Genomic DNA, 21217 nt, shown 5'->3' with positions numbered 1-21217 from the left:
CAGCTACCTTCCCAGCACCATGTCTGCCTTCATGCTGCCATGATGACAATGGACTAGACCTCAGAACTGTAAGCCATCCCCAACTAAATGTTTTCCGTTCTAAGAGCCATATGGTCATGGCATGTCTTCACAGCCATGAACTGACTAAGACACCAACTAGCTTCCTACGTTTTGAGTGTCCTTCGAATGCACTCCAGGGCCCCTATGGGAAGAAAAGCCCAGCCTGCTGAGGGCCAGCCTGAAGCCTGCTGAGGGTGGACCTGCCTTACTACTGAAGTATCCCAGCTCAGCTGTGAGCAGTCAGAGCCTCCAGCCTTAATATTACTTTGGTCTTAGGTCCTTATAACACAAACTAAGAGGAATTTGTATAGCATATGGGGATTCACAAAGCCCAGAGCTGTAGATCCTTAAGGAGGACACAGGAAAGGTTAAGAGGTATTTGGCTCAATGGCCAGCACTTTCTTTTGAAGGGGGAAGATTCTCGTTTGTCTATACAGAATTCAGCAGGCTCCTGAAGTCCTGGTCTCCCCGAATCGCCCCCACTGCATCACACCACAGCTTTATATATTTTTTTATTATAACTTTAGAATCCACACCCTCCTAACACACCCGGTGGTTCCAGTGTCCCTCAGTGGTTACACCCTGGTGACAATTAGTCTCTCAGGACAACCTCATCTCCTTTTTAGTGATTTTTTTTTTTTTGAGCCAGGATTTGTGTTTCCCCTAAAGATGAAAATTTTCGCTGAATCTGTTTGGGGGTTGTTTTGGGGTGCTGAGATCCTGCAGGTACTGGCCCAGGAGCTAAGGAACCTGAGAGGCCCAGATAAAAAGGTACTGAAGGGACTGGGTTGTAGTTCAGTTGGTAGAGTGCATGCCTGGCATGCACAAAGGCCGGGGCTCCATCCCCAGCATAACATAAACCAGATGCTGTAGTAGACACCTATAATCCCAGAAGCAGGAGGATCACAAGTTCAAGGTCATCCTGGTCTACAAAGCAAGTTTGGGATACATGAAACTCTGTCTCAGAGAAAGACATTAAGGTATCACTGTCATGGCAGGCAGAGGAGAGATTAGGAAATAGCTTTCGAATGGTAACTTTAGGTAAGAACAGCAAAGAAAATCTAGAACACAACACTTAGCACTTCCTTCACTGTGGAGATGAGGGGAATGCTGTCCCCCTGGTCACTCATCTTTAGTCTCAGGTCTAAACACTTGACCACATTCCCAGTGGACTGGGGAGAGTGCTTCATACTGTGTTCCCAGCAAACAGCCAACCCCACCCCCCATTGTAATACTGCAGTTCTCTATTGCAGAGTGGGTGTACCCTATGTGTCTGTCAACTTCCTGCCAGTGTAACAAGAGACCGAATATGACCAGTTTATGAAGAGGGAAGATTTTCTTTTCTTTTTTCTTTTTCATCTCATGGTTTTGGAGGTTTCCATGACCCTTTGGCAGGGCAGCACAGCACAGTAGAAGTGCCTAGAAAAAACTGCACCCCGGGTATGGGAAGCGAAGGACAGGAAAGATTGGGGTTCCCTGTTTCTCTTTTGTGAGCATATCGACTACATTACTCTCACCCCTGCTTAAGGCTGCCACCACCTCCTATTGCTACCACCCCAGAGACCAAACCTTTCACACACAGGTCTTCATGGACACCTTCAAAACCATAGCAGTCACCTTACCTATAACAGTGCCATGTGACAACACTGGGTGATCCAACTTCAATGCCTGAAGAGTGCTTCTGCCCCGCCCCCTCTACAATCTGCAAATTCGGAAATCACTCAGGTGGGAGAGAGAAGAGGAATGCACACCGTAGCTGAGAACCTCCATGGTGAGATGAAACCCACGCCAACAGCCTCAGTTGTGTCATTATTAACAACAGAGTCAAGAATGATCTCAGCAGGCAAACTGTGCTCATAAACACAAGGAAACTAATTAGTAATTATGAGAGAAGATAGGAGTGCTAAACTGATTTGTGGTGTGGTTGGAGAGATGGCTCAGCAGCTAAGAGCACACGCTGCTCCTATGGGCGACCAGAGTTCTGTTCCAGTGCCTACATCGAGTGACTCACAGCTACTCTAGTTCCAGGGGACCTGATAGCCTCCCCTGGCCTCCACAGGCACCTGCACACATGTTCACATACACTCAGATACATGCAAATAAATAAATAAAAGCAAGCCTTAAAAAAAAAAAAAAAAAAAAAAAAGATGCATGAAGCCTGGCTGTGGTGGCGCACGCCTTTAAATCCAGCCCTCTAGAGGCAGAGACAGGGGATCTCTGTGAATTCCGGGACAGCCAGGACTACACAGAAAAACCCTGTCTCAAAAAATGAAAAAGAAAAAAAAATGGTGCATGAATCAAAAATCAGGAAGTTAGGTAACCCCCAGCCACACACAGTAACATCTGTAACCTATAAAAATAAAAATATAATAAGGGAGAAGTTGAAAGGACCAAAACTAGGAATGGAGAGCATTCAGGGCCCAGATGAAACAATGAACACTCTGCATACGCCCACACTGGGAGCTTTGCAAATTCCCTGTGAGGTGAATGACTTTCTGGAAGAAAAAAAGAAAGAAATATTCGTATACTGTAGTGAAAAGGGGAGAAATGGAAAGAGTTTCCAAAACTTGCTTTTAAAAATAAGTGGTTTCATTCCTAGATGCTTTTACCTACACTGATTTGAAAGTTTGAAAGACTGAACATGTTTTAGTATGGAAAAACAATTTTCAAAACTCCTCAATTCAAAGGAAAAAGAGAGGGCCTTGGGGAGGACTATACTTAAGGTACAATATAAGTATGGAACTTCAAAAAAAAAAAAAGCTTAAACTTAAAAAACAAAACAAAAAAGAAAGCCTCCCTATGGGCCATCGAGGTGTACTATCTAGCCAGTGACTGCATGAGCTCCATTTGAGTGTTCTGGTAAAATCAAGGAAGGAGACAGCCAAGACTCTCACTGTGCTCACTGTCCCTTTTGAAAATACTTAAAAAAAAAAAAAAAACAAAAACCTTTAATTGTGTGTATATGGACACACACACACACACACACACACACACACACACACACACACACACGTGTAGTGCTGAGAAATCTGGAAGAGGGTGTCAGATCCCCTGAATCCCTTGACACTGGAGTTACAGGCAAGGGTGAGACACCCCTCATGGGTGCTAGCACTAGAATTCTGGTCCTCTGTAGGAGCAATAACTCCACGTAACTCTGCCCGCCCCTCCCCCCCAGCCCTGCCCTTTCTGGCTTTTAAACTGTTTTGTTTAAGGAATGGTGTGAGGGTTGAGATGGTTGGATACGCCGGGAAGAAAAACTAACAAACTGTTCTGTTTCATGCTCCAACTTTACGGAATGTGAACAGGACAAGGAGCCTGCTCAAGAATGGGGTGCCTGTTTGAAAATCGTGCTCTTTAGCTGGGCCAGTTTCATCACTGCTGCCCCATGCTTGGTTTATTTTTCTACTGTGGCTGTCCTGAACTTCTCAGGGATTTTGCGCAAGGAGCCCATGTTTTCATCTCCCACTGGGTCACCACACAAATTTTGTATGGTCTCAAAAAAAGCAACACACCTCTGGGAACCCATTGTGAAAGATGCTCTCTGTGGCAGCTGCCAGCTGATTCCCACTCTGTGGCTTTCTAGAAAATAGATAGCAAGAAAGATAAGGGTTGTCAAGAGGCGAAAGTACATGGTGTCGTGTGATTTTCCCTGAGAAGTGAGCAAACCTCTGTTCACCCAGGTACCGCAACAAAGAAATAATCCTACTAGTCTAGTTTATGAGCCAGGGAGTTTATCAGGGCTCCCTGGAGGAGAAGGAGAAACTCAAAAGAAACTCCACCACAACCATGTCCCTGGACGACTCGCAGGCAACTCCACCTATCCAAACAGTAGGATCTCAGCATCCAATCACTGTTTACTGTTTTTACAACCGTTGGCATTGGCAAGTGCCTCTTATAGCTTTTCACTCAGTTTTCTGAGTCTCAGGAACTGCCTTCCTTCCTCTGTGAGGGGAAAGGGTGAGGGAGGAAACTGGGGATTGAGAGTGGTGGTTAAGGAGGCTCAGAGGACTTTTCAGGCAGTGAAACTGTTGTTTAGTAGGGTTAGGCCCACAGAGATCCACCTGTTGCTTCAGTGTTCTCCTAACGGAAATGCTCCATTCATCTATCGATCCAGGAGGGAGGCTTCAGAGACTCTGAGCTGAACAAAATGTTAAAAGTCTAGGAAGATAGATGCTGGGGAGATTCTCAAGGCTCCTCCCAGCTTTATAGGAGTAAAAAACTGATGGAGGAAGAGACTCTGTGGCTAGTTAAGCCACAGAGAGATTTTCAGACTGCTAAGTTATCTGCACAGAGCTCCAAAGACACAGCTTTTGTGAACGATCACCTGGGGTGTAGCTGCTTTGGAGTAGTCTCTCACCCACAGCAAAAACTTATTGGTTCACCAAGTTGGACTTTGGTGCAACTTGTCTGTTGTGGGTTCCCTTTCTGGGATGAGTAAGAGCTGTGTGTGTGTGTGTGTGTGTGTGTGTGTGTGTGTGTGTGTGTGTGTTTGTGTGTCTTGTCTCCCCAGAAAAAGCAAGTTCTTTTGAGACAGGGTTTCTCTTTATTGTTTTTGAGCCTGTCCTGGAACTCGCTCTGTAGACCAGGCTGGCTTCAAATTCACAGAGATCCCCCTGCCTTTGCCTCCAGAGTGCTGGGATTAAAGGCATGCACCACCAACACCCAGCTGAAAAAGCAAGTTCTCATGTAAGCTATGGACACATGTGATAAGAAGTGGCTGTGCAGGTCCACCAGTTGTAACCAGTTTATCACACTGGTGGAGATATTGGCGATGGGGGCAGCTGTGAGGAGAATATAGGTTCAAGGAGAGCACTGTGCTTTGTTTCACTTTGTTATATAAACCTAAAACTGTTCAAATAAACACCATTTAAAACTTAAAATAATAAAAATTGTTCTCTGTGATCCCCAGAACTCACATAAAAAGCCAGATGCAGTGGTGTGGACCACTCCTATGGCCAGATGGGAGGTCAAGAGAAGAGAGTAAATGAGAAGCTTGCAGACCAGCTAGCCTAAAGCAGGAAGTGTGGCAAACAGCAACACACCAGAGAGACCCTGTCTAAGCTCAACAGGGAAGAAGGAGAGCACCAAAGCCAAGCAAAGAGTCCTCTGACATCACCCACATACCAGGTGGTATGCATGTGCCTCTCTTGTCTCTCTCTGTCTCTCTCACATCTCTCTTGTCTCTCTCTGTCTCTCTTTGTCTCTCTTACACACATGCGCGTGTGTGTGTGCGCACGTGCGCGCACACACACACCCTACTAATAAATCAAAATACAACCACAGTGCACCCTTGAGGACCAGAGATGGCACCGTAATGTCTGGTAGACCAACATGTAAACGTTCAGGTTGACACTTGCCAGATAAGACCTAGAGGGCAGAGGGCAGAGGGCAGAGGGCAGAGGGCAGAGGGTTGTCACTGTGTGGGCCACCCTTTCTCTGACTCTCCAGCTGTCAGGGATAATTTAACTGTGTTCCTGGAAAGGCTGTTCTGTGTCATGCTGATAGGGAAGCACCAAGTCTGTGCCTGCACCATGCCACTGGCCCTACTCACGCCTTCCTGAGTTCTGGCCCAGGTGGCCTCACTGAGCCATGATGACCGAGTCTGGGGCACTGAGGATTCAGCCTTCAGGGGGGCTCATTGGGACAGGGACTCATGTTAGTTCAGGCTGGCCTGGAATTGGCCATGTAGTCCAAGATGGCCTTGAATGTCTAGCAATAGAAGTGGTTTTTTTTTGTTTGTTTGTTTTTGTCTTTTGTTTTTGTTGTTTTTCAAAATCACCAAAGAGAAGTGTGATTTGAATAGACCTTTTCTTTAGCATTTCCTTTCCGTGGCTCTCATTACTAAGATTGGGTGTGCTTGGTATTCTCATTCTCTCATTGACAAGCAAAAATTATGCTTTAAAACTGAGATTAAATCCAGAAACCACACCATGGGAACTCACCAGTGTCTAAACATAAGTAACTGATTTAAGACCTCTGATTGAAACCTGGCTCCCACAGCATTTTCTCATAGCTGAGTGGCTGGTCTCAGTCTCTAGAAGGCTACGTTTCTCCACCACTCAATCACAACCATGACCTCATCCTTTCCCGTGCCAGAGAAGGGAAACAAGCTTAGACTCAAGGAGCAGGGAGGCTGGCTCCCATTTCCTGACTTTCAGGGATTTCATTTGCTAAGCCTGGATTCTGGGCATCCCTCAAAGCTGGCAGAGCTCAATTTCAGCAGGAAATTTAGAGTCAAGCATGAGAAAAGTGAAAGTTCCCCAATTCCCAACAGGAAGGCTCCTGCCAAGGGCTGTAGAGCTATTCGGTAGTTCTCCCTAAGAAAGCAAGCAAGCCACAAATGGGACAGAGCAACGGGAGACGTTTGCAATCTGGGTGCTGCATTATTCTAAATGCCAAGCAAGAACAGGGTTGTTCTGGTAACTTTGGAAACATCCGGAAGTTACTTGAGCTGTCTGACCATGCTTGCTGAGGACCTAGGTCTTTACATGTCTTAAGTGTGTTCTGTGCACACTAAAGGTAATAAAGAAAAACTCCAGGCTTGCTTTCTTTGTATATCGTGATGCTTAACACACCAGAGAGGCCATTATACCATGGGTCCCTTTGGGGCCCATTGCACAGTGCTTGTAAAGAGCCAGCTGCTATGTTTGATAAATAGGGAGAATGGATTGCCTTCTCCCCTGATCCATTCTTCTCTTTGGGGGGGGGGGCACCTGAACTGAGTGCTGATGGGAACCCTCTTAATCTCCACCCACACTTCCCTCTCTGGGTCCCCAGAGCTCTCCAGTCCCTCCTAGCCTCTCTTGGTGGGGTTCTGCTTCCCAGACAGTGCCGGCTATGTGCAGGAATCAGGCTTATCCTTCTACTGTATCAGAAGACAATGAGACTCCCAGGCCATCAGGTTGAAGCAAGGGCAGTTCCTGGGGAATCCATAGGCTCCATATGGGATTTTCTGAGTGACGCCTTCTTGTGGAGCTGACCATCTGGGGTAGCTGCACGCTTTCCCTGGGGACAGTCCTCTCTTCTCTTGTGTTTGTTTTCTCTATTTACAGACCACACCACTCTGAGCACACCTAAATCTATTATTTGCCTAGTGCTTTACATCGCAAACATTTTCCATATTGAACGTTGCACCCAAGGGAGGATGGTTTTCGATTGGCCAAGAAGGCAGACTCTCATTTAATACCCAAGCAGGCAGGCTTTGCTTCAATAAACACAGGAGAGTTTGGAGGTACAAGTTGGGGGTTGAGAAGTCAGGCAGCCCAGCTTTGATGGCGGTGATCTCCATCACTGCCCCCGCCCCGTATTATTCTCTTTGTGTCTCCTTTTTCTGTCCTGTGAAATAGGAACTTTTTCATAAGGTGTCCAGAAGCTGGTTGGAGAGGGTTTCTCTAGACGGTGAGAGCTTGTTTGATCCTAACAGTTTCCTCCCTCCCTCCCTTCATCTCTCCCTCCCTCCCTCTCTCTCTCTCTCCCTCCCTCCCCCTTTCCTGCAATTCTCTAGGATAAAAGCTCAAGCATACAATGGCTGAGTCATAAGGTCCCAGGGCTCAGTTTGTAGGTATCTGGAAATTACTTGGCAGAGCATGCGTTTCATTTTCTGTTATCAGCATGGATATATGAAAGGCCAAAGTTCCTTGGAACTTTGCCAGTGTTTGGTATTATGGTTATTTTTCATTTTAGCCCATTTGGATAAGAGTTGGTGGTGAAATTTGACTGTGACTTGAACGGCCAGTGCTTTGACGCCCTCTCCACGTGCTTGCCTGCCATTCTCATGTCCTCTTTGGTTAAATACCTACACAGGACTTCATCTCCCAAATCATTTTTTCAATTGTCGAATTTTAATATTCTGTGTGTTCTAGATAGAAGGCCTTTGTTGGATATATGACTATAGATATTTTACATCTGTAAGCAATTATTTATCTTTTCTTTCTTCCTTTTTTTGAGACACGTTCTCATGTATCTCAGGATGGCATTGAAGTCAATATATAGTCAATACCATATATATATATATATATATATATATATATATATATATGTACACATACATATATGGTGATGGTTGATGGCAAAAGCTGCAGCTCCCCACCAGTATGGCAGCATTTTGAGGGCACGAATATTTGGCAAATTGCCTAAGTGATTTGGGCCTTGTGTTGCATGCTTTTCTCCAACTACAGGCTGACTTTCCATGCTCAGAACTCACGGGCTAGGTATACTAAATGCATTTTCAACATGGAATATTTTCATCTTACAATGTGTTTATGGGGGAACCCAACTCATATGTCAAGAATAGCTATCGAGGAAATCCACAGGACTGTAGTGTAGTCCAGTCAGTAAATAGCTTGCCTTGTAAGCATGGGGACCTGAGTTCCATCCCTATGATGGGTATAAGGGGATAGAGAGACAGCTCAGCAGTTAAGACCACTGAACAGCTCTTGCAGAGGACATGAGTTCTATTCCCAGTATACCCTGGAGACTTACAACTATCAGTAACTGCAGTTCACTGGGATCTGATGCCCTCTTCTGACCTCTGAGAACACCAGGCACACACATGGTATGCCTGCCATGCATATGAAACAAAAATAAACAAACTGTTTAAAATGTTTGGCCATGGTGCTATGTACTTGTAATCCTAGCACTTGAGAGGAGAGGGGACACAGGAGAATCTCTGGAGCCCATTGGCCAGTTCTTTTAGCCTAAATGGTGAGTTGCAAGCCAGTTAGAGACTCTTTGTAGAAAGAAGTTTCTTTCTTTTTTTTTTCTTTTTTAAATTTAAATTAGAAACAAGCTTGTTTTACATGTCAATCTCAGTTCCCTCTCCCTCCCCTCCTCCCCTGCCACCCACCGACCCCCTATCCCATCCCCTTTCTGCTCCCCAAGGAGGGTGAGGCCTTTAGACAGAAGTTTCTGTCCCAACCATTCCTGCAGCCTTTCAGCCCCAAATAAACACACAGAGGCTTAAATTATAAACTGGTTGGCCTACTGCTCAGGCTTATTACTAACAAACTCTTACAACTTAAGTTAACCAGTAATTCTTATTTATGTTTAGCCATGTGGCTTGGTACCTTTTCTCAGTAAGGCATTCTCATCTTGCTTCCTCTGTGTCTGGCTGGCAACCTAGTCTCTACCGTTTCTCTTCGCAGAATTCTCCTACTCTGGCAGCCCTGCCTATACTTCCTGCCTGGCTACTGGCCAATTAAACGGGTCCTTTTTGCTTGAGTGTGTGTGTGGTGTGCACGTGTGCATGTGTGTACATGTTTTTGCATTTGTGTGGACACACAAATATGAGTATGCACATATGCACATGAATGTGGAGACACAATACCCAACTTGCTCTGGGGAGACCCTGTCTTCACCTTTAGAGACTGTAATTACACGTGGGCCACCAGGCCCATTCAGCCTTTGTGTGGGTTTCTGGGGATCTGAATCCCAGCCCCTGTGCTTGCACAGCCGGCACTTACCTGCAGAGCCATCTCCCTGGCCTACATGTGTGTTTCAGTGCTCAGTGAATAACAGTCTTCTGCTGACTGTCATTACGGCATCATCGTGACTATAGGCACCACTTCAAAGAATGATAGACAACTAAGGTCTCCTTCACTGACAAAGCCACAGTGGGGCACAGATATGACTGTGGTTTGTCACCCACATTCACACGAGGAAAAAAACATTCAGTTGTACCTGGAAACTGGTGAAAATAAAAACATGGCATTTCTTTTTAATCCAAATTTTTGGGGACTCAGAATTCTTCCATTACACCTGAGGATAAGAAGCTCCAAGCCATGCAGAGTGACACAGGAAACACAGATGTAACATTCAAGTAAGGGCCATACACACAGGCAGCAGTCTTGCACTCCTCTCCCCATGTAAGGTTTCCCTGGGACTCTTGGTCTCTTTCTGAGGCCACATTGGGTCTCACCTTCCCTGCCCTTGGTCTGGGCATGGTCACTCTTTCCTTTCTCAAGTGTCTCTGACTCTTTTTAAAAAAGTGATTTATTTTTACTTTTAAGCGTGTGTGTGTGTGTGTGTGTGTGTGTGTGTGTGTGTGTGTGTGTGTGTGTGTGCTCATACATGGGTGGAGGTACCCACAGAGGCCAGAGGGGTCAGATTCCCCCTGAGGCTGGGTTTGCAGTACTGTGAATGCAAGAGCAGTAAGTGCTCTTAATATCTGGGCTCTGTCTCCATCCCCTGTAGCCTCGATCAAGCCTTGATCAAGCAAGCAGACACCCGGGTGTTGACAGTACACGCTGCACAGCACGTCCAAGGGAGAAGAAAGAGCCCCAAGCCCCACTCAGCTACAACTCTGACCGATTGGAAACAGCTGGTTGGAACAGTATGAAAAGTACCAGGCCACTTGGTTGGCTTCCCACGCAGATGCATACATAATCAAGAATTCCAGAACTGTGGGAAACCCTCCCTGTTCAGGAAAGACACATGTGGCAGCTGAGTAGTGGACTGGCCAGAAAGACTCCGGGAAGAGGGGGATGCGACTGCCCCAGCCAAGGGAGTCAATCCCTATTGCATCCCAGCCGCACTCATGGGGTATGCTGGTGGCACAAAAACCATCAGGTAGCACCACTTTCCTCTAGTAGGCTGGACTTGAATAGCAGGGCTGGAAGGAGGAGCCTCAGGTCAACCCCAAATGAACATCTCTCCATAAGAATAGGGAGTTCCCAGATGGTACCTTGAGGGATGGCTGACATCCCTCCCCCTGCATTTCTAGCCATTCACACACATGGATATGAAGTGAGATAATAGAGAACAGATTGAAAGTGGGCCAGGGAGGAGGGGGAGCAATGCAGAGGTCAGAGTTCATTGGGGAGGGTGGGGGGGGAGCTTGGAAAGAGAATATAGCGCTTACTTCTCAGTTCTGATTTTCACAAGCCTGAACTATGCAAGCAGAGAAGTATTTATGGCTGCCCTCCAACAGGGCAGATCCAGTCATGGGAGCCCAGGGAGGAATGTTTCTGCATACCAGCTTGCTGCCACCTCCAATTACCCTCAAATTCACCTTGGCCGGGGAGAGGGAGGGGAAAAGGGAGACAAAGGGGGGCATGGGGAGGAAGGGTTTCCGTATCTCCGAAGGGTCTTCAATGCAGCCTACAAGCTGCTTCCTGCTTTGATTTTTCACATTCTACCACTGAGGCTGCCCCAGGTTTTGTTCAGAGCTGTGGGGGTGGGGTGGGGGCCACTGGGTTCCTAGGATAGGACATGTTGAGTCTGGTTTCCAGGCTCTGACTCCATCCTGATGGAAGAAACTTCACATATCTGTCTTCCAAGGCTCCACAGGAATGACCATTGAAGACTGGGGAGTGTAGCTCAGCTGGGAGAACCTAATCAGTACCACATCAACCAGGTATGATGGTGTATGCCTGTAATCCCAGCGCTTGTTAGTTGGAGGGAGAGGGTCAGAAAGTCAAGTCCTCCTTGACTGCATAGTGAGTTACAGGTAGTCTGGACAGTATGAGACTATCTTAGAGGACACACACACACACACACACACACACACACACACACACGAGAGAGAGAGAGAGAGAGAGAGAGAGAGAGAGAGAGAGAGAGACAGAGAGAGATACAGAGAGAGACACACAGAGAGAGAGACACACACAGAGAAAGAGACACAGAGAGAGACAGGGAGACTGCCGAATAAATTCTGTGAGGTGCTTTTAAAACACAATACCAGAGTGTCTCATTAGGGCTTGAATTCCAGCAGTGGTTCCCTTTACCAAGTCACACAGAACTTATCCTCTGTCCCAGGATGTCTCCAAGCATCTTCAGGGCTCTTTGGACTCTATGAATTGTGGGTAAAGGTAGTTGTCTTTGGGTGTGCTTCACTTTAAGGGATGTGGCCATACCCTCTCTGATGTTCTCAAGGGCTTTAACTGGACCTCCAGCTAAGGCCCCTAGTCTAGAGTAAGGAATCCCATGAGCCTTCATTCATGTACAAACCCTGAGTACCACCACAATGCCAGACTCTGTCACCGCCTCACTTTCTCTTGTATTCTGCAAATCAAGCAAAGAGCTGGAAATTATCCTACTCACTGCTTTTCCTGTGTATTCAACAATCCACAGTCTTCTGATGTTGCTGTTTTTGCTACTGTGATAAAACACTTTACAAAAGTGATTTGAGGAAGGAGAGGTTTCTTTTACCTTATAGTTCCAGGGTATAGTCCATCTCTGTGGGGAAGTCATGGTCACAGATGTGTGAGGTGGTTGGTCACTCTGTGTCTACAGTATAGAAACAGAGAGAGAGGTGAATGCTGGTACTCAGTTGGCTTTTTCCTTTTTTTTTTTTTTTTTCCTTCAGTCCAGGAGCCCAGCCATGGAACCGTACCACTAACAGTTGGAGTGAGTCTTCTATTTCAGTTAACTCAATCTAGAAAACACCTCAAAGATTCATGCAGAGGTTCTAAGGACAATATCCTTTTGTTGGATAGTAGCCTCAGGTCATGAGGACTTGAGTCAGGCTGTATTGGGCAATCACCTCTAGTTATAAATAATTGCTTGGCCCCAGCCTGACTGGTCTGCTTCACCTCCAGAAACAATATACCTGTGCATCAAAACTCACCCTGTTCCCAGTCAAAGCACACACACACACACACACACACACACACACACACACACACACACACACCAGCCATAACTTCCTGTAGCTGTGTGTAGCTGTGTCCCGGCCCCACTTTGCACTCAACTCTCATCCCGGGAAAACAGTTGGGGTCCCTCATTGTTTCAATAAAGCAGTCTCAGCTTGTTGAAATCAAATCTGATTTCAGGTTTTGCCCCTAAGGAGCTGACTGGATGAGGCTCAACCACATAATGGAAGGTCAGCTGCTTTGCTTGAAATCTACAGTATGTCTGGCGTGAAGACTTACCTGACATGCACAAGCCCTATGTTCAATCACCAGTACCATAAAGTAAACAAATAAATGCTGTCAGAGTGATGTCTACACCAGTACCTGGCTGAACATTGGAGCACCATGATCTAATGAAGTTGACACACACAGTTGATCATCACAGATTGTAACATCTCCAAGCCTCAATTTCCTAAACATTTAATGACATTGATCATTGATGTATAAAGTGACAACGTGACAGCTCCAAGGCATGGTTCAGGTGAAGGTTTTTTATTGTAGATATGAGAGGAGGGGGAGGGAAGGGATGGCAGGGAGGGAGAGGTAGAGAGACCAGCCAAAGGTATCTACCATAGTCCAGAGCTAAGAGAGAAAGTAGTAGGTTGAACATGGCCAGCAGACTGGACCTGGACATGAGAGAAGGAGGAACAGAGCAGAGGTGGAGGGGGTGGGTGATGAGAGAGAGAGGAAGACAAGAAGAGAGTGAGGGCAAGGGAGGAAGACAAAGAGTGAGTATAACTGAAATAGCAGAGTTATAAGGAGAGTGTGTGGCTGGGGGAGGGAAGCCCAGGAGCTGGAGAAGTTTAGGGAAAGAGGTGGGAAGCGCTGTGTAGAGCTACGATAGACTCTGAAGCTTGTGATACTGAGGGAGCCTGGAGGCCGCAGGGACTTTGGTGTGTCAAAAGGCACCAGAGACAGCCATTTGTCCCTCTGCCAGTCATAAGGGAAATGGCTCCTTTTGGTAGAGGGGAACCAGTTTCACAAGTTTTTCAGGAATGCTGGCTTTTTCTAACCACCAGAATTTGAGGAAACGGAGTTTCCTTTGGATCTAACAATAACACATAGAAAACCCAACAACTAATTTTCAACATCCTCTGCATCCGAGAAGATATTCTTGGTGGTTGGGATGCAACAGTGAATGTCTGCTGTGACCAGTAGGAAAATGTAGTCATGTTGAGATTTCTTCCACGGATACTCGGATCAGGCCATTGAGTCTTGTGTGTGTCTTGCTATGCATAGCCAGGATCATGCAGTCACTCTGCCCCTTGTCTTTGGTTCTATCTGGTCTTTTTTGGGGTGGTGGTGGTGGTGAATATTGTATGAGAGACATACAGGTACTCACGCCCAGAACCAATGCCAGACTAAGTAATAGTTGCACCACAGTCCAACTGGGTGAACCAAAGAGTTCTGTTTTCTGTGGTGGTGGTGGTGGTGGTGGTTACTAAACATAGGAGTATGGGTGAGGGGTTACTCACAGGAGCAAGGATGACTCAAAAATGGCTGCCTCGCAGCAGAAAACCCCACAAAAACTTGGTGATGACTCATGATAGCTGCATTCCTGGAGCTCTCTGCACCCTGAGTTCTCTGCATGACTTGCAGGCAGCTAGACAGGCCTGAGAATCTCTTTGAAGCTCAAACATTGGCCACCCCCCCCCCACCAGGCAGTTATTTACTGCTTCATGAGCCTCCTGCTCCCTCCTGAAGGAAAAGTTTCCATTTGGTGTAGACCCCCAAACACAGCTCTCACCTCAAAGGGAATAAGAGATAAGTCATTGTAGAGCTGAATATGAGTGAATAAGCCCCAGGACACCCATTCAGACTTCCCCAAATTCTGTGTGTTCTGATGGAAGCCCTACCTGAAATGTTCCGGTGGAAGTTTCACTTCAATACCCCTCCCCCGCCACTCTCCCCAAAGCCTGCCCCATGCCAGAAAGCCCACCAAACAGGGCCCCTTCCCCAGAGATGCCCAAGACCACTCCCACAGGGGAATTAAATTGCCCCCCCTAGAAAACACGCGGGGTTTTCTCTCTGGGGAGCTGGAAAATCATCTGGGAGGGAGCATTTTATCCATGAAACCTGGGCTTTTTCTACTTGGGTTTGATTTGGTCTGGTTTGGATTGCTGTGCTGGCAGGTAGGCTTATTGGGATGCAGAAACTTTTCAGTATGTTCCACTGTGGATACGGTTGCACAACTTATTAAAAAATTAATTACAGGACAAAGAAAACTATAAATCAATGTGTTTATCAAATACATGGGTGGGGACTGCAGTAGGCAGTTATAGCAAACGGGAGTTTCTGCTGTAGGTTTCAGACACTGTGTTGACATTCTTTTTTTTGCAGATTTTTTTTTAATTTGAATTAGAAACAAGATTGTTTTACATGACAATTCCAGTTCCCTTCTCCTTCCTGTCCTCCCCTGTCACCCCTCCCCCAACTAAAACCCTACCTATCACATATCCTTTCTGCTCCCCCTGGATGGTGAGGCCTTCCATAGGGTGTCATCAGAGTCTATCGTATCCTTTGAGATAGGGCCTAGGACCAGCCCCGTGTGTTTTGGCTCAGGGAGTATTCCTCCATGTGGAATGGGCTCCCAAAGTCCACACCTATGCTAGGGATAAGTACTGAACTACGACAGGAGGCCCCTTAGATTTCCGAGGTTTCCTCACTGAAACCCATGTTCCTGGGGTCTGGATGAGTCCCATGCTGGTATCTCAGCTATCAGTCTGGGGAGCAAGAGTTCCCCGATGTTCAGGTCAGCTGTTTCTGTGGGTTTCACCAGCCTGGTCTTGACCCATTTACTCTTCACACATCCTTCTTTGCATCTGGATTCCAGTTCAGTTCAGTGATTAGTTGTGGTGTCTGCTTCTACTTCCACCAGCTGCTGGATGAGAGCTATCGTGTGGCATATAAGTCAGTCATCAATCTCATTATCCAGGGAGGGCATTTAAGGTAGCCTCTCCTCTGTTACTTAGATTGTTGGCTGGTATCATCTTTGTAGATCTCCAGACATTTCCCTTGTGCCTGATTTCTCTGTAAACCTAAAGTCTCCCTCTTTTATGGTATCTCCATTCTTGTTATCTTCTTTCAAAGAGACTAAAAATAGTCAAAGGTAATTTGGCTCTGGTCTGCAACATTTTAACTTATAATCTCCAAGTTCAGTCATTTGGCCAGGTGCAGCTCCTCTCTTTTTCTCTGTGCTGCTGGCTAGTTTTATGTCAACTTTACACAAGCTAAAGTCATCTGAGAGGAAGAAACCCCAACTGAGAAAATGCCTCTATATCAGGCTGCAGGCAAGCCTGAATGGCATTTTCTTAATTAGTGATCAATGGGGAAGAGCCCAGCCCATTGTGGGTGGTGTCACCCCTGTGCTGGTGGTCCTGGGCTCTTCAGAAGCAGGCTTAGGAAGCTATGAGGAGCAAGCCAGTAAGCAGCACTCCTCCATTGCCTCTGCATTTGCTCCTGCCTCTGATTCCTGCCCTGTTTTAGTTCCTGCCTTGACTTCCTTTAATGACAAAGAGTGATGTGGAAGTGTGAGCCAAATAAACTCTCCCCTGCCCAACTTGCTTTTAGTCATGGTGTTTCATGGCAGCAATAGTAGCCCTAACTAGAACACTGTCATTTTTGGCAACTTGAGTTCATAGCAGAAACTGCTGTACCACAGGAGCTCACAGCTGAAGGTGGGGAGGGACTGTCTAATTACTATAACTTTCAGGTATTGGTACAAGCCAGGGAGAAAAAGCAGAGGCTCTGGTATGAGAGGGCCAGCAGGAGTGATGCTTGTCAGGGGCATAGTTTAGGATTAAACACACAGCAGGTGCTGAATAAATGTTGCCTGCCTCCCCGCCTTCTTCTATCAAGAATAACATATAATAAACAATTTTCTTTGCCTTAACAGAAATCGCCCGCTCCCCATTTGCAGCTATAGGTCATCTGAACAAGTCTTAGTTATATATGTGGTGTGTGTAAGTGTGCGCGCGTGTGCACGCCCTCGCACGTTGACTCTTCTCCAGAATAAAGGTTGATGGAACACCTACCTCCCTCCACTCCCTCTAACATCTAAGCAAAGTTACTACCTTTTTTTTTTTTTTCATGGATGTGATTAAATAACCAAAAAGAAGCAACTAAAGAGAGAAAGGGTTTATTTGGGCTTACCGTTTAAGAGGATACAGTCCATTGTGATGGAGACTGCTCAACGGCAGGAATGTGTGAGGTGGCTGGTCCCACTTGATGGTCTCAGCAATGGTAAGTACTTGCAAACTCACTCTATTGGTCCCACACTCAGTGAGGGCTGATCACACTCCCCTGTCTCCCCACCCTGTGTCTATTACTTCAGTGCATGGTAGCTAATCTAGATTGTCCACTTGCTGGGATCTGGGATCAACTGAACGGCGAGCTACTGGGCACTCTAGTGGGGCATTTTCTTGATCCAAGTGTTTGAAGTAGGAAGGACCACTGCAATGTAGGTGGTGGCAACTCAGGTTAAAGCAGCCAGAAGGAAGCTTTGCCCTTTGCCTGCTCCCCTTCACACTCTCTGGCAATTCTACCTACCCTGTTCCGTTCCTGCTGACTCCTTCGCATGCTAGAACTTAGCCTTTTTAGGCTTCCAATGTGTACTGAAGACCAGAAGTTCCCTAGAAACGTTCCCAGTCTTCAGTGCCAGGCTGGGACTGTTGGGGCATCCAGCCTTGCTGAATGAAGAACTACCAAGTTCCTAATCTCTTTGGGGGTGAGGCAGCCATTGTTGGAGTGTATTGTGTAAGTCAATCTAATAAATTATCTTTTAACATATACTTATTCTGTTCCTCCAGTGAACCCTTACCAATACACTGTGTGCTTTGTGCACATGTTCTCATTTGTCTGATAATTCTGTGCCCACTTCCAGGGATAGCACAGACTCATCAAGCCATGAAGTGGGGTGATTGAAAACTTGGGGGAGACCAGCAAGCGCTTCTGTCATTGACTTGCTGGGGTGAGTGGGAGTCTGCAAGACACTCCACCACGAAATCCTCTTGAGAACTAGAAATCCAATAAGGCAGCTAATTTGGAATTTGAGCTATCCAGACTCTCACATAATTAGCCACCCTCATCTGGAGACCATCTACTTTGTCTAAGAGCAGCAAGAGTTTTCAAGGAGTTGTGGAGGGCCATTGATGTAAACGCTTTGTAACTGTAATACTAGCAATGGCAAGCGCTGTGGAGCTGGGGCCCGGCCAGACTAATTAATCACTCTTGTCTGGAAGGCCTGTCTTGATTCTGAGGGGAAACCTAAACAAGCCTGCAAGCTTCCCCAGCTCTTAGCTGACTTAAAAATGAGTAACTCTGTAGGTCGGACTGTGGGCCAAGGCATCAGGAGTCTCCTACAGGCTTTGTTGTGGATGCCTCCACTATTAGCGATATAGTGATAATGGTTGCCTAGGCTACTTTTCAGAGCAAGGGAGGCTGCTTTTTCTCTAACATTGGTTTGAAAACAGTCTCTCCTTGGGCCTGCAGATGTCTTGTGTGACTGAGATGGGGTTGGGGGGGAGTGGGGATGCTTGGTGCCTCCATCTTTGAATTTGTATCTGTCACGAGTACTGACTTAGCCTTGAGGTTGGATCCTACTGAGCTCTGCGTGTAGACATGGTGGCCTTTGGAGGAATAGAGGGTTAATATGACATTCATTTGCCTAATCCTTCTCTTTCTCCCTTTAAGGCTCAAGTCACCTACCAGCATCCATGACCCAAACAAACACCAGACTGTAAGAGGAAGAAAGAGGTTGTAATTGAGTGTCCAGAAGGTCTCTGCTTGTTCCCAGAAAAAGACTTGAAGATTTCTTCCAGTGTTTAGCCTGTGCCTCCTCATTCTCAACATGGATCCAAAACCTCTCAGCCTACCCTTTGGTGGAGGGGCTGGTTTGGGAGTCTGTAAGCATGAGTTTTCTGGCCTGTCAGGGTCCCACCACCCTTGAGCCCCAGATAAACACACAGACGCCATATTAATTATAAAATTGCTGGCCAGATGGCTAGGGCTTCTTATTGGCTAGCTCTGTCTTAACTATTAACCCATTTCTACTAATCTATGTATTTCCACGTGGTCTTGGTTTACCGGAGAAGGGTCCAGACCTGCTACTCCTTTGGCGGGCTGCATGGCGATGGCCTCTGCCTACATTTCGCCAAGATTCTCCTCATCTCCTAGCCCCACCTATCTCCCTGCGTCTATTGGCCACAGTGTTTTATTCATCAACCAATAAGAGAAACATATACAGAAGGACAACCCCCTCAGGAGTCAGGCTCCTTCTTTTCCATTCTCTGCCATTCTGAGCTTTCCAGCATCCATTTCCTGTAGGACAAGCTTTGTAACTCAGGTCTCCTTTCTTGGGGCGTGTGCCAGAAGTTAGGCCACTCCTGTAGTTCTAACCATGTGGTTGAAAAAAAAAAAATGATCAGGGCTGGCTATGTGACTATTTCAGGCAACACTTTCTTAGAAGCAGAAAGGAGTTAATTCCCAGCACCCTAATAAAACCAGCATGGTGCAGCATACCTGTAATGCCATTGTAACTTCATCATCTCCTTAAAGACAGTCTCTCTGACTACAGGTATATTCTGAGGCCCTGGAGGTTAGAACTCTAGCATGTAAGCTTGTGGAGAACACAATTCAGCCTCTGATAAGTGTTCTTGGGCCTTGTCCCAAGGAAATCTAAAGCTCTTTGCTTATGGAACCCACTGTGGACCTACTGAGGCAGTGCCTGGAGGCTTGTAAGTTTAAGTTCTGAGGGGAGTAACTATGTGCATTGGCCATCCAATGACTTGGGACACCCAGTGTTAAATACATCCCTGTGGCATCTTCAATTACCATTGTGGATCATGAGCACCAGAATGCATGGAAAACCAACACAGTAGGAAAGACCCAGTAGGAGTAGCAAGGAGAGAGGGAAACTAGCAGATGGGACACCTCACTTGAAGTTTCAAAGCTGGAAACTAGACCAGAGATGTTGCTTGAAGGGGAAAAAGTGCTAAAGCTCTGGGTACCATGCAGGAGGAGAGGAGCATCGGAGGGGGAGAAGCTGGACAATCTCTAGGGCAGCAGCTGATACTTCTCCCTACACCATCTCCACCATCCCTGACTATGGGCTAAAGAAAGCAGGGTGGGGTACCAGGCATGGAGAATGAGGAGATTTAGGTGTCTTCATTTAAGAAGGGTAAGTGTTGGGAGGCACGTGGTTCAATTGTCTCGGAATTGATTTTTGGGAATAAATTTCAGTCCCTAGATTCACCTGATGATGCTATTTGGGGGTGTAGCCTTCAGGATGTAACAAGGGTTAGGTGGGGTCATGAGGGAGGAGGTTACTTGATGCATCAGTGGCTTTCTAAGAAGAGACTGGAGTTAGAACACACAGTCTTTCTCACCGTGTGCTGCCATGAATCACCTCAGGGTGCTACAGAGCGTCCCTCCAGCCAGGACTCACCAGACACAGCCACCACAGCTGCCCCTTGTTCAGGGGTCTCTACCACCACCACGGCCAGCAGAGCAATAGTCTTCAGGAGGCAAAGGGTAGTTCATTTCAATATGACTCAGTCGATGGTGTTGGTTCAAACTTTGGGAGTCTGACTTCAGGTAGTTTACTTTGGCCATATTTAAGCACAGCACAATTTAGTGAAGACTTTCTTGGTGATAATGAACTCAATCCATGTGTACAACAAAGCTTAAGACATGACTATGTTATGCCTTTTTCTTCTGTAAAGTACATGTGACATCTTCTATAAAGATGGGTCCTACGACTGACTACATGTGATACCTTCCATAAAAGTCATAGATTGACAAACTCACCACAAGGTCTGGTGAAAGATCTGGTGTGGTCTCAGCCATACAGATAGTGCAAAAGTCACTAAGCTATTAACTATGTCTGCTCCCAGCCTCCTGGATGGGTTATGCATCCCTTCCTTCGAAAGAACAACCCTGTGCGTTTAACATCCCTGGTTCCCCTAGCACTTTCTTGTGAACACAGGGACCTCTGTGCCTCCTACACCATTGAAGAACATTTGTTCCAATCAACAACTCCAGATGTAGTGCCATAGTTCAAATCTCAGGCACCCCTCAAAGTTTTGTGTGGCCCCAGCTGGTGGCAAAAAGTGGAACAGAGTGGAAGGTTTTCAGGTTGCTAGGGTCCTGCCCTTGAAGTGGGATATGGGTCCAGGTAGATACTTTCCTCATCTCTTTGGCTTTCTAGGGAAGGATTTTATTTCTTCACATACGCTTGCCATGGTGGGGGTGGGTCTTCCTAGGCCTCAGGGCAACAGCAGATCGATCTGGTCATTAACCTGTGAAAGGATGAGTGTAAAAAATCCTTCTCTCAGCCAGGTGTTGGTGGTGTACACCTTTAATCCCAGTACTCGGGAGGCAGACGCAGGAGGATCTCTGAGTTCGAGACCAGCCTGGTCTACAAGAGCTAGTTCCAGGACAGCCTCCAAAGCCACAGAGAAACCCTGTCTTGAAAAAAAAAAAAAAAAAAAAAAAAAAAAAAAAAAAAAAAAAAATCCTTCTGTCCTCAT

At 46.5% G+C, this 21217-nt stretch overlaps 1 long non-coding RNA gene across 4 annotated transcripts; it reads left to right on the top strand.

The window, feature by feature from the left end:
* The first annotated feature begins 10 nt into the window (after nucleotides 1–10).
* Nucleotides 11–20749, top strand: LOC103163433. Of its 4 annotated transcripts, XR_004769409.1 has the most exons (10): nucleotides 11–68; nucleotides 1643–1831; nucleotides 4970–5187; nucleotides 10252–10626; nucleotides 11338–11413; nucleotides 12365–12405; nucleotides 12831–13170; nucleotides 16805–16931; nucleotides 17572–17658; nucleotides 18381–20749. It is a non-coding gene; the product is annotated as an uncharacterized LOC103163433 (long non-coding RNA). The 4 variants fall into 4 exon arrangements; XR_004769408.1 differs by lacking the exon at nucleotides 17572–17658 and having other exon boundaries at nucleotides 18381–20748; XR_004769410.1 differs by lacking the exon at nucleotides 17572–17658 and having other exon boundaries at nucleotides 11289–11413; nucleotides 18381–20748.
* Nucleotides 20750–21217: the final 468 nt, after the last annotated feature.

The sequence above is a fragment of the Cricetulus griseus genome, chromosome 3 (assembly GCF_003668045.3).
Source record: "Cricetulus griseus strain 17A/GY chromosome 3, alternate assembly CriGri-PICRH-1.0, whole genome shotgun sequence".
Classification (NCBI taxonomy): domain Eukaryota; kingdom Metazoa; phylum Chordata; class Mammalia; order Rodentia; family Cricetidae; genus Cricetulus; species Cricetulus griseus.
This window is presented reverse-complemented; position numbering and strand designations above follow the sequence as displayed.